We start from the raw sequence: 12,316 nt of genomic DNA on the forward strand, positions 1-12,316 counted from the left end.
CCAATTGCTCCAGCACTGTTTATTAAAAAGTTTATTCATTTTTCATCGAATTGCTTTTGCATCTTTAGAAAAAAATCAGTTGACTGTATTTGTCTGGGTTTATTTCTAAGTTCCTTATTCTATCCAAGTGATCTCTGGGCCTCTCCTTTCACCAGTACCACCGCAGTCTTGGTTTCTGTGGTACATCATCATTCTTAAACTCAGGTAGAGTGAGTTCTCCCACTTTATTCTTCTTTTTGAAAATTGTTTAAGCTATTCTAGTTCCTTTGCTTTTCAATATAATTTTGTCTACATCTATAAAAAATCTCCCTGAGATATTTATAGGATCTGTATGTTAATTTGGGGAGAATTGACATCTTTGCAATGCTCTACTATGTTGAGTCTTTCAATCAATGGACATGGTTTGTTTCTTCATTTGATTTATTTCATCAGTGTTTTGTAGTTTTCAGCATACAAGTCCTGCATGTTTTATTAAATTTACAACTAACTTTGAATGGATATAAATGGTATTTTTATATAACTTTGGTTTCTACATTTTCATTGTTAACATTCAGAAACATAATTGATTTTTGAATGTTTATTTTATATTCTAAATTCCTGAACTCACTTTTTAGTTCTTGAAGTTTTTTGTAGATTTCCTTGAATTTTGTACATAGACTATCATGTTACTTGCAAATAGGGACAGCATATTTCTTCCTTTCTAATTTATGTCTTTTATTTCCCTTTCCTGCCTTCTTTCCCCAGCTAGAACTTCTCCATAATCTCTTCTGGAAAACAGAGGAGGAGGCACCCTTCTCAACTCATTCCATGAAACCACTATTACCCTGAAACTGAAGTAAGACAAAGATAGTACAAAAATTATAACTTCAGACAAATATTCCTCATGAATATACAAGCAAAAATTCTTAACAAAATATTAGAAAATAAAATCCAGGAACATAAACAGAACATGTGGAGTTTATTTCAAGGATACAAGTCTGGCTCAATATTTAAAAATCAATCAGTATAATCCACCATATCAACAGGCTAAAGAAGAGAACTCATCTGATCACATCAACTGATGCTTAAAAAGTATCTGACCAAGTGTGACACCCATTCATGGTACAAACTCTCAGAAAACTCAGAAAACTAGGAATAGAAGGAATCATCCTCAACTTGATATTTATGAAATCAATAAACTATAGATCAAATGAGATCAACTGAGATCAAATTAGATCATATCCTGTGTTATGAATAAGGCCCTATTATAAGGGCTAAGGATCCACTATGTCACTGTAAACATGTGAAAGTCCAGTAAACTCCATTACTTATTATAAGTCCATCAGTAAAAGTAAATTTATAAATTCTACAATCAATCCATGGGGATACTGGCTCAAAATGTATTTCATCCCTTGATTTGGAAAGTCTACCTTAGAAACAAGGTAGGATCCTTGGGTTTTAATCCCCACACCTTCTTTCATCCATTCATTCAGCAAGTATCTATTGAGGCTATCCTGAGGCACTGCTCAAGGCGTTGAAGTTAGAGCATGAAACAAACATAAACTTTGGCGACACCACACAGCTTACACTCTGATGAGGGAGGACAGAAAAAAACAATTATTAATATATACCACACTGTATATTATATGGTGATTACTGTTATTAGAACAAAAAAATAGGAATGTAAGAGAGGGAATACTGTGGTAGTGGTGGATCTAAATAGGAAAAGTGATCTATGAGCAAATATTAAAAGAGATGAGAATGCTAAGCAAAATAATGGCCCTCCTCCCAAAGATATCCACATCCTAATTCCTGGAACCTTAAGTGTGTTTAACTTACATAGCAAAAGGGAATTTTCAGATATTAACAAGGTTACCAACTTTGAGATGAAGAGATTATCCAAGTGGGCCCAATCTAACCACACTGGGTTCTTAAAATCAAAGCACCTTTCCCAGCTATGGTCACAGGGATATGTGACTATGGGAGATGGATCAGAGAGATGCTATCATTTTTGTTTTGAAGTTGGAGAAAAAGCACCAAAAGCCAATGAATGTGGGTGACCTCTAGAAGCTGGAAAAGGAAAGGAAATGGATTTGCCTCTACAGCCTCCAGAAGAGAATACAGACACCCCAACATATTAATTTTAGCCCAGTGAGACCTGTGTCAGACTTGCGACCTACAAAACTGTAAGATAATAAATTTGTGTTGCTTTAAATCACTAATTTTGTGATAATATTTTACAGCTGCAGTAGAAAATTAATACAGTGAGGGAGTATCTTGCTTATTAAACAAGGAGCAGTGGGGAGGTCTGTGAGTCTGGAGAAGTGCAGTATTAGAAGATGAGGTCAGAGTGAAAGGGTGGAGGTAGAAGATTATGAATGGCCTTGGCGGCCTGTGTAATAACATTGGTTTTAACTCTGAGGTGGGAAGCCATTGTGAATTTTTAATCAGAGGAATGTGATGTCTTACGTCTTAAAGGGATAGCTACTTTGTATGAGGGCAAGGATAAAAGCCTAGAGCCCACTGAGTAGGCTCTTTCAGTGACCCAGGTGATGGTGGCTTTGATGAGGGCAAAGGCTATGGGGATGAGTAGTCAGGCAAATATTCTGAAGCTGAGTTCAGAAGTATTTCTTTGGGGCTTGAATGTTGGGTGTGAGAGAGGTCTGAGCAAGTGAGAAGTTAAGTTTGTTAAATGAGATGGAGAAAACTATGAACAGACTTAGAAAAGAGAAAGAATAGGAGCTTAGTTTCAGATATGTTAAATTTGAGGAACTTACTGAAGAGACATTTAGTAAGCATCTGAATAGATGACCCTAGATTTAGTGGAATGACCCATAATGGAAATGTAAATCTGGGTATCATCTGGGAGGTTCAGGAGGTGAGAGACGTGAGAAGCAGAAGCTTTGAGAACAGAAGTAACCACCAAGGGAGTGAGGGTAGCTAGGGAAGAGAAAAGATTGGACTCCGAGGGACCCTAGTGTCAAGAGATTAGGAATATGAGGAGGAGTCAGCAAAGCAGCCTGAAGAGAAGTAGCCAATGAATTCAGAAAGAAGCAGGCAAGTGTGTGTCCTGGAAACCAATGAAGTGTGTTTCAAGGAGGAGGATGATCAATGACAAATGTAGCTTTCAGATCAACTAATATGAGGACTAAGAATTGACCAGTGGTTTAAGCAACATTAAGGTGATAGATGCCCTTGAAAAGAGCAATTTCAGAAGAATAGTGGGAATGTAGGCTGCTGATTTGAAACAGAGTTGATTTAAGAAAGATTGGCAAGTGAGGAATTGGCATTAGCAAATGATGATAACCTTCTCAAGATGATATGCTGCAAATATCTACATAAGTTTCAAAAAGGAAAAACCCATAAAAGTATTTGAAAAGGTCTTGCACTACAGTTTCTGCTAGTGTCATGGGAAAATGAGGGCACAAATTTAGCCTTCCACCAGTGCTGGTATGAAACATGCTAACCTGGAGACATTGAAATTTTAGATATTGGCTTTGATCTTATTTTTATACCTTGTTATGCCAATAGAAGAAAACATATCCTTAGGTTAGAGAAAGCCCTTCTAATTTAAAATCTAGAATCATTTTTAAATTGTAAAAAAAAAAAAATAATCATTTTGTCTACCAAAAAATATAAGTCTAAATACCAAATTAAAAAGAAACAAGGAGACAGACTGGAACTCGAAATTTGTAGATACTGACAAGTATATATAGAATAGATAAACAAGATTATACTGTATAGCACAGGGAAATATATACAAGATCTTGTGGTAGCTCACAGTGAAAAAGAATGCAACAATGAATATATGTATGTTAATGTATAACTGAAAAATTGTGCTCTACACTGGAAAATGACACAACATTGTAAACTGATTATAACTCAATAAAAAATTATTGAAAAAGAAAAGAAAGAAACAAGTAGCAAAATCAAAAGACAAATGATAGAGGAAAAAATTAATCTCAATTCATAGTGTAAAAGACAAATGTCAAAACAATCTTGAGAAAGAAGAACAGAGCAGGAGGTATCATACTCTCTGACTACATACTATACTACAAAGCTACAGTAATCAAAACAGTATGGTATCTGCACAAAAACAGACACATAGATCAATGGAAGAAAATAGAGAGCTTACATATTAACCCACACATTTATGGTCAACTAATCTATTACAAAGGAGGCAAGAATATGCAATGGGGAAAAGATAGTCTCTTCAGTAAGTGGTGCTGGGAAAACTGGACAGCTACCTGTAAAAGACTGAAATTAAAACATTCTCTGACAGCACGTACACAATGAAACTGAAAATGGATTAAAGGCCATTCACCATAAAACTACTAAAAGAAAACATAGGCAGAACACTCTTTGATATAAATCGTAGCAATACTTTTTTGGATATGTCTCCCCAGGAAAAGGAAACAAATCAAAAATAAACAAATGGGACCTAAGTAAACTTTAAAATTTTTGCACAGTAAAGGAAACCATCAACAAAACGATAAGTCAACCTATTAAATGGGAGAAAATATTTGCAAATTATATGACCAACAAGGGGTTAGTATCCAAAATATATAAACAGCTCATACAAATGAATATTTAAAGAAACAGGTAATTAAAAATTGGACAGAAGATCTGAACATATTTCCAAAGAAGACACACAGATAGCCGACAGACACATGAAATGATGCTCAACATTGCTAATCAGAGAAAAGTAAATCAAAACCATAATGAGATATCACCTCACAACTGTCAGAATGGTTATCATCAAAAAAGACCACAAATAACAGATGTTGGTGAGGATGTTGAGAGAAGGGAACCCTTGTACACTGTTGGTGGGAATGTAAATTGGTGCAGCCACTGTGGAAAACAGTATGGAGGTTCCTCAAAAAACTAAAAGTAGAACTGCCATTTGATCCAGAAAATTCTACTCCTGGGTATATAAGTAAAGAAAACAAAAACACTAATTGGAAAAGATACATGCACCCCAATGTTTATAGCAGCATTATTTACAATAGCCAAGATATGGCAGCAATGTAAGTGTCCAACAATAGATGAATGGATAAAGAAGGATGTGATTTATATATATAAAATGGAATGCTACTCAGCCATAAAAAAGAATGAAATTTTGCCATTTGCAACAACATGGATGGACCTGAAGAGTATTATACTTAGTGAAATAAATCAGAGAAAGACAAATATTGTATGTTATCACTTATATGTGGAATCTAAAAAAATAAAACAAACATGAATATAACAAAACAGAAACTGACTCATAGATAAAGAGAACAAACTGGTGGTTACCAGTGGGTAGAGAGAAGGGGGAGGGGAAATTCAGAGATAGGGAACTAAGAGGTACAACTACTATGTATAAAATAAATCAGCTACAAGGGCATATTGTACAGCACAGATAGTATAGCCAACACTTTATGATAACTTTAAATGGAGCACAAACTATAAAAATTTAGAATCACTATGTTGTGCACCTGAAATTAATGTAATATTGTAAATCACATATATTTCAATAAAAAATTAAAATCAAAAGGAGAAATTTCCCCAAAAAGGCAAATTAAGGTTACACCAAGCAATTAGCCTAAACAATCATAATGGCATAAATTCAAAGTTAGATAATACCAATTTGCAGGCAATTTTATGAAGAAACTGACGGTCTTACATATTACAAGTGAAAGTGTAAAATAGTGTAACTCCTATGAAGAGAAATTTGGCAATTTTTATTTAATTATAAATGCATTTATCCTCTGACCCAAGACTTTGAGGAATTATCCTACAGAAGCATATGTATAAAATGAAATGATGTATGTGAAACTATTCACTAAAACCTTGTTTGTAATAGAAAAAAACCCAAATGTTATAAAACTCAAACTTATACCTGTGAACCCTCCACCCAAGGGAGCAGCATACAGCGACTCAAAGCAAGGAGGGGGCACTTTGTGCGTGGCCCTGGGAAGAGCTCCAGGATAAATTACTAACTGCGTCAAAAAAAGTCTTAAAAAAGGGTACATAGCATGATATCTTTTATTTATAAAAGGGGGTGTGACTATAGTCAACATGGACAGGGGTTGGAGGGGGATTTCTTAATGCTGTTACGGTTGGATTTTTTAATCATGTGAATGTGTAAACTGTCCAAACCAAAAAGAAACATAATAAAATAAAAGCAAAGAAGAACTGGAATCAAACCTTGATTCACTTATGGACTATGTAACCTTGAACAGTAACTTAACCATCATCCTGAGCTTGGTTTCTTAATCCACAAATTTGGAAAAACAAACCTTGTTTATCTCATAATTTTTTCTATTTATAAATGATGTAAAACATGTGAAAATGCTTTTGAACCATGGAATGGCATGAAAGGAAGACACATTATTTTTTATTTTCAGTTTTCTTAAAATGAGTTGCTAGCAAACATACAAAACAAGGCATAATCTAACAAGTCAATGGACACAGAGCCCTCTAATATTCAGTGTAAATTCTTTACTCATTCTTCTCACTCGTCATTCATTCTTCCAAAATTCTGTTTCACTCGTAAAAGCTTTTCTCGAGGCCTAGATGCAGTTACAGAACAAAACAGGGACAACAGAGTGGAGTCCCTGGAACAACAGCCCCTCCAAATTCTTCCCTCTGGGTGCCCCTCAATTGCCTGGCTTCTCTTGGTGGCTAGGTGCTTATGGAGATACCCCTGGCCTCCTGTCCTGCTGCCGCTCAGAGAATCCCCTGCTACCCGCTGTAGCACCATATTCTTATTTCTGTCTACAACTTTTGCTATCTCTGCTGTCCCCTCCCCAGCCAAATTTGCTACTTCCAGGCACCCACCTGTGAGGAAGGTAACTGCTGCAGGGGTCAGGAATGAGCCATGGGAACAGCTCCTCAGATTGGCCTCCCGCATGCAGAGGCTTCTCCTTCTTCCATTGGTCTCCACCGTGTAGAGTGGGGACTCCTCCTACTGGGGAGGGCCTGGGACTCGTAGTGCCCAGGCACACCAGTGATTATCTCTTGCCATAGCCTGAAGAGTGGGATTTTTCCCTTCAGATCTCCTGCATCTGTTCCCGCAAAGGAACTGCACTTCACATAAGGAAAAAATGTCTATCATCCCCCCAACTTATCTTTGGTTAGCAGTGAGCGGGCTTGGTGTCCCAGGTCATAATACTCCCAGCCTCACTCCCTCCCTGTCCTTTCACTTGTGTTCTGTTTAATTTCACAGTCGATGGAACCAGGCCTCCCTGTTTTCCTCCTGCAAGTATCACCAGCCTGTGGAACTTTCCTCTACAGACACAGCTCTCAATTCTGGCCAATTCTTCATTTAAAAAGAATGATTCTGGGGGCAGCTACAAACACTGTAGACATTTAAGATCATTGCTATGCAAAATTACAATTTCAGAACAGTAATCCCCAGCCTTGGTTGATGAGTATCAGATTTCCCAAAAGACAACAGCCTCAAATTGACCAAAATTCCCTCTAAGAATATGTTTTCATTCATTTTAAGGATGATTGTCATATGACACCCTAAGACCCACTATAAGCAAAGTGACAATGTCCCTCAAATTCCACACAGGTACTATTACATATCTTGCAGTTACGGGGTCAGTCAGAAGCGAGAAAGAATGTTCATAAAATGTTTTTAAAATCAAACTAATAAAGGTTTTAACATCAAAATTATTCAAGTCAATTTCTAAAAGGAAATATCATAAAACCCGTAAGATAAACACATTTCTAAACAGCAGAATTTAAAGAAATATACACATTACTTTGATGAATCCTGTATTAAAAAGAGGAAAAGCACAGATACACACTGCACCAGACGGCCACACAGCAAGGAAAGGAAAAGCCACCATCTCTAACACCAATGGGATACAACGTGTGATCCAAGGGTACGAGGCTCAGTAATACTTGAGAATTCAGAAATGCACAGCCATCTGCTGAATTACTTTTTGCTTGTCTGGAGCTCAGTTTGGTCAAAGTCTCTGTTTTTCATGTATACCCAAAGTCCCCACTAAGAACTGAGACCAAAGAATTACTGTGGTTTCACTACAAATTTTCAATGACTGCCACAGAACATTTCTAGATTACACTGGAAATCATTTGCTATAAATATTTCCTTATGTCTCTGTCTTCCACTCAGCTGAAAAGATCTCTTTCTCTCTGATCTTTAGCTATTGCTGAAGTGTTACCTGTCTGTCCTTATAATGCTTCCCGGATGCTGTGTCCTGTAACCTTGTGCTGTGACCTCAGCATGATAGCTGTTCTGGTGGCTGTTGGCTGAGGCTGTTGCATTTGCTCACCAAAAGCAGCAGGCTGTTGGTGCCCCTCACTTGCTGTGTGCCTGTGTCCCTGGCTGGCGGCCTCCTCACAGGCTGCTCTGTCAGTTTCACTAGGTGACAGGTCCTGAGGGCCGCTTTTCTAGGCTGCACGATGTTTCTGAAATCTCCTCAGCAAGAGAGCAAGTGTCACTGCCCTGAACCTCCAGACTTCAAGCTCATGACCCCCAAATGGATCCATTTTCTACAAATAGCCACGGCAGTGAGGATAATTCTATCCATGTGATTCTAGGTGAATTATGAACACAAAATACAGGTTAGGTCCCCTTGTACACTTAGTCCAATCTTCAGATAGTAATTTTTAAAATAAAATATTTAAAAAGAATATTTAGAATATTATTTGAGTCATTTTAGAGGCTCAAAAAACATAACTTTAAACAAGGGAAATTTTAAAAGAATGTAAAATTTGACACAAAATGATCTAAAATAAATCCCTTTATTTTGCAGACGAGGAAACTATAACTCAAGGACTTCCCCAGGTCACAGTGGCTTTCAACTAGAAGTCAGCTGACACACTCTCATAATATTTTCAGTGTACTTTTATAATTTGTATGTTGAAGGGCAGGCTCCCAATCAGGATTTCAGTAGCCGAGCACCTAAAGCAAATTTTATTTTTCACTTTTAATCTTTACCGCTGAAGTCTATTTAATAGAATCTTCTCTCACTTCCTTTTCTTCACTGTCTTGCCTGATTTTCATAAAAATTACCTTCCAATCCCATGGTAGGGTTGTTTGACACCTTCAGGGGGTTGGAGATCTTCAGGATAAGTTCCTACATGGCAAACCAAGTAAAACATGACTATAAATCATCACGGTTATAAAAGCCAGCCTGCGTGCCCACGGCCTGAGAGGAATCCAAGCAGGAAAAAGAAATTAGGCAGAAGATCCATATGGAGCCAGGCAAGGATGGACGGTAACATGACCTGTTATTCTATTTACATCCCTCTACATCCAGGCTGTGTGTGTGTGTGTGTGTGTGTGTGTGTGTGTGTGTGTGTGTGTGTGTGTGTTGGGGAGAACGGTAACTCTATTTTCAGCCATCAGCACTATACTTGTAATTTCTCACCTGAACAATTTGATTCCTGTTAAAAGACATAAAGAATTCATGGACTCTGACTGTGACCCCAGAGACCTGGGTTCGAATCTCCGTTCTGACACAGCTGCTGTGTGCTTGGGGGAAGGCTCTTAATCTCTTCAGACTTGGGTTTCTTACTCTGTGACAGAGAAGTAACTGTGTCTCCCTCCCAGGGATCATGGTGAGGTGAAATTAGACAGTGTGGGCAGAAGGCCTGTGTTCACGGAGGCCCAGTTCGTGCAGTTCTCATTTGTGTTGATAAAGTTATACTGCATTAATAAACAGGAGGGGAAATACAAACAGCACAGAGCAAAGGAGATTGTTGTTTTAGTTTCTTTGCAGGCTAGAGATGTTTAAAAACCCTTTCCAAGGATACTATAAATTCTCCCCAGACTCCAGGTGGAAACCTTTCTAATGCCATTTGAAAGTTCACTGAGTTTAAGAAATTCTCTCTGGGGATGCCATGTCTCATACAAAAGCTAGGAAAAGCATTTTTCTGGCCTGGTTTGTTTTTGACCCCCTATCCTGAGATCCTTTTTCCCCCTCCCTCCTCCATTCTCTCTCTGCTTTTCTCCTTCCTGGCACTGCCCCTGGTAACTCCTGAGGCAAAAGTCTTTCTTGTTGTTAGCCTGTGCCCTTCTTCAGCAGGTTCAGTGAGATCAGAAGGGGTGAGGTATAAATGGACAAGAGAACATCACCCCTACATGCTCCCACTCCTCCCAGGCCCAGAGAGTGCTCTTCAGTGGCCTCTGTTGTGATCCTCCTTTCCTTTGGTTCAGCTTTATCATCTGTTCAGGGCAAAGGCAAAAGGTCACTGGGTGGAGCCACACTAATTGCACTCGGAAATCTCTCAGTAATGGAAGGACATCAGGGAAAACCAAGAAAGGTAAAAATAGAAGCACAAAGGAGAAACTGCTGCCAAAAATTGTCACTGAATCCCCTTGGATTTATTTAGAGCATATTGCTCTGCATACAAACATGAAACCAAACCTCTAGCCCAGCCTATTTAGACCAATTTGATATTTCAATGGAAACTAAAGCTGCACCTCTGTCATGCCAAAACATCCGGATGAAAAGTGAAAAACTGTGTCAATAAACAAACATCTGTTAAGCCTGTTGCCTATATCCAGCCCTGTGCTCGGGCACTGATGAGAGCATAAGAGAAACAGATCAGAGCACTTCTCTTCAAGCAGTTCACAATATGGCAGCAAACGCTAATAATAATAAGTCCTGCTTGTCAGCCCTCCTTCACCACACACGCTGATCACTCACTCGCATTTTCTTTATCTGCTAGTATTATTATTTATTTATTTCCTATTTTTTTCTTATAGCCTTTATCAACTTTATCTCCATCTATCCATCTGTCCTTCCAGCCATCTATCCATTTCTATCTCTCTCTCTATCTATCTAGAGACAAAGAGATTATTTATTTTCTTACTCAATTTCTCCTTCTAGAATGTAAGCTCTTTGAGAAAGGGGGCTTGGTTTTGTTCACTGCTATAACCCTGGACCAAGAATTGAGTCTGACACATAATGGACACTCAATAAATATATTTGGAATGAACTAATGATATAGAGCAATGAGATATTAACAAGAGAAGTCAGGAGAATCTTCATGGACAAAAGGCACCTTCAGCTAAATCATAAAGGACAGACAGAATCTGTATGGCTAAAAGGATGGGCATAGCATGCCCTTAGATGCCAGGCTGGACTGGCCCAGCACAATGTGGAGGAAATACTTCATCTCTAAAGAACGTGCAGGACACCAATGTCTGGCTGCCTGGATTTAGGTGGATAAAGTATTAGAACATTTCTTTAATTCGTGGATGTTGATATCATTCAAACATTGTTTCCCAGTATTTGTCTTCTCTTTTTAGAAGTTTGCAACCCAAGGCTTTCATTTAAGGAATGGATCATCATTGCCTATCTGAATAATTGAAACTCAAACTTCAGGGAGTTCAGAGAATGAGCAGCTACTGTCGACACCCAGCTTGTCCTCTGCTTTCCTGCTAGGCCTCTGATCTAGCTTATCTTCCCTGCTTTACAGCCACTTGCAACAGAACTCGATATATACTCCTTTCCTTTCTTTTTGCTAAAAAGCAATCCAGTGTGTGGTGGTATGTGACAACATGGCCAAACCATGAGGACATTTTGCTAAATAAAATAAGCCAGTCGTGGCAAAACAAATACTGCATGATTTCACTTATCCATGGTATCTAAAATAGCCTAACTCCTAGAATGAGACTAGAATGGTGATTGACAAAGGATAGAGGGGAAGGGAAGTGGGGAGTTTCTAAGCAACAGGCATAAAGTCTCAACTATGCGAGATGACTAAGTTCTAGAGATTTGCTCTACAATATTGTCCCTGTAATCAACAATCCTGTATTGTACACTTAAAAAATTTGCTACAAAGATAGATATCATGTTAAGTGTTCTTTCTAAAATAAAAATAAAGATAAATAAACAATACTTGGGGCTAGAAAGCCTGTCTTCTGCTCATTCTAATGGCCACACAGTCCCCCCACACAAGGCCACACACTTACTCCTTAGTGATAATCTGAGATCTTAGGCGCAGGTCTTAGCGCAGCAGCAGCTATACAAGGCACAGTTAATTCTGAAGATGACGGATCATTGCTGAAGAAACCCATGATTTCACTAAAGAGTACAAAATTAGAATCCAAGAATCATCATCATTTTTTACTTAAGCAAGAGATATCAAAAATAAAAGTCATATTATTTCTATCTTGAAGCATGTTGGCTGCTATTATGTGCATGTAATGTGTCTAGCAGTGTACAGTCATCACTATTATAGGCAAGAAGATCTAGGCTTAGTCTGAGCTATGTTAAAAATACACAGTAGGCATGGATAACACTGGTAACAGGGTACTGTTGTTAGAGATAAAGAAGTTCAGTTAATCCTGACCTTGGACCATTTATTC

Source organism: Camelus bactrianus, chromosome 18 (genome assembly GCF_048773025.1).
Source record: "Camelus bactrianus isolate YW-2024 breed Bactrian camel chromosome 18, ASM4877302v1, whole genome shotgun sequence".
NCBI lineage: Eukaryota > Metazoa > Chordata > Mammalia > Artiodactyla > Camelidae > Camelus > Camelus bactrianus.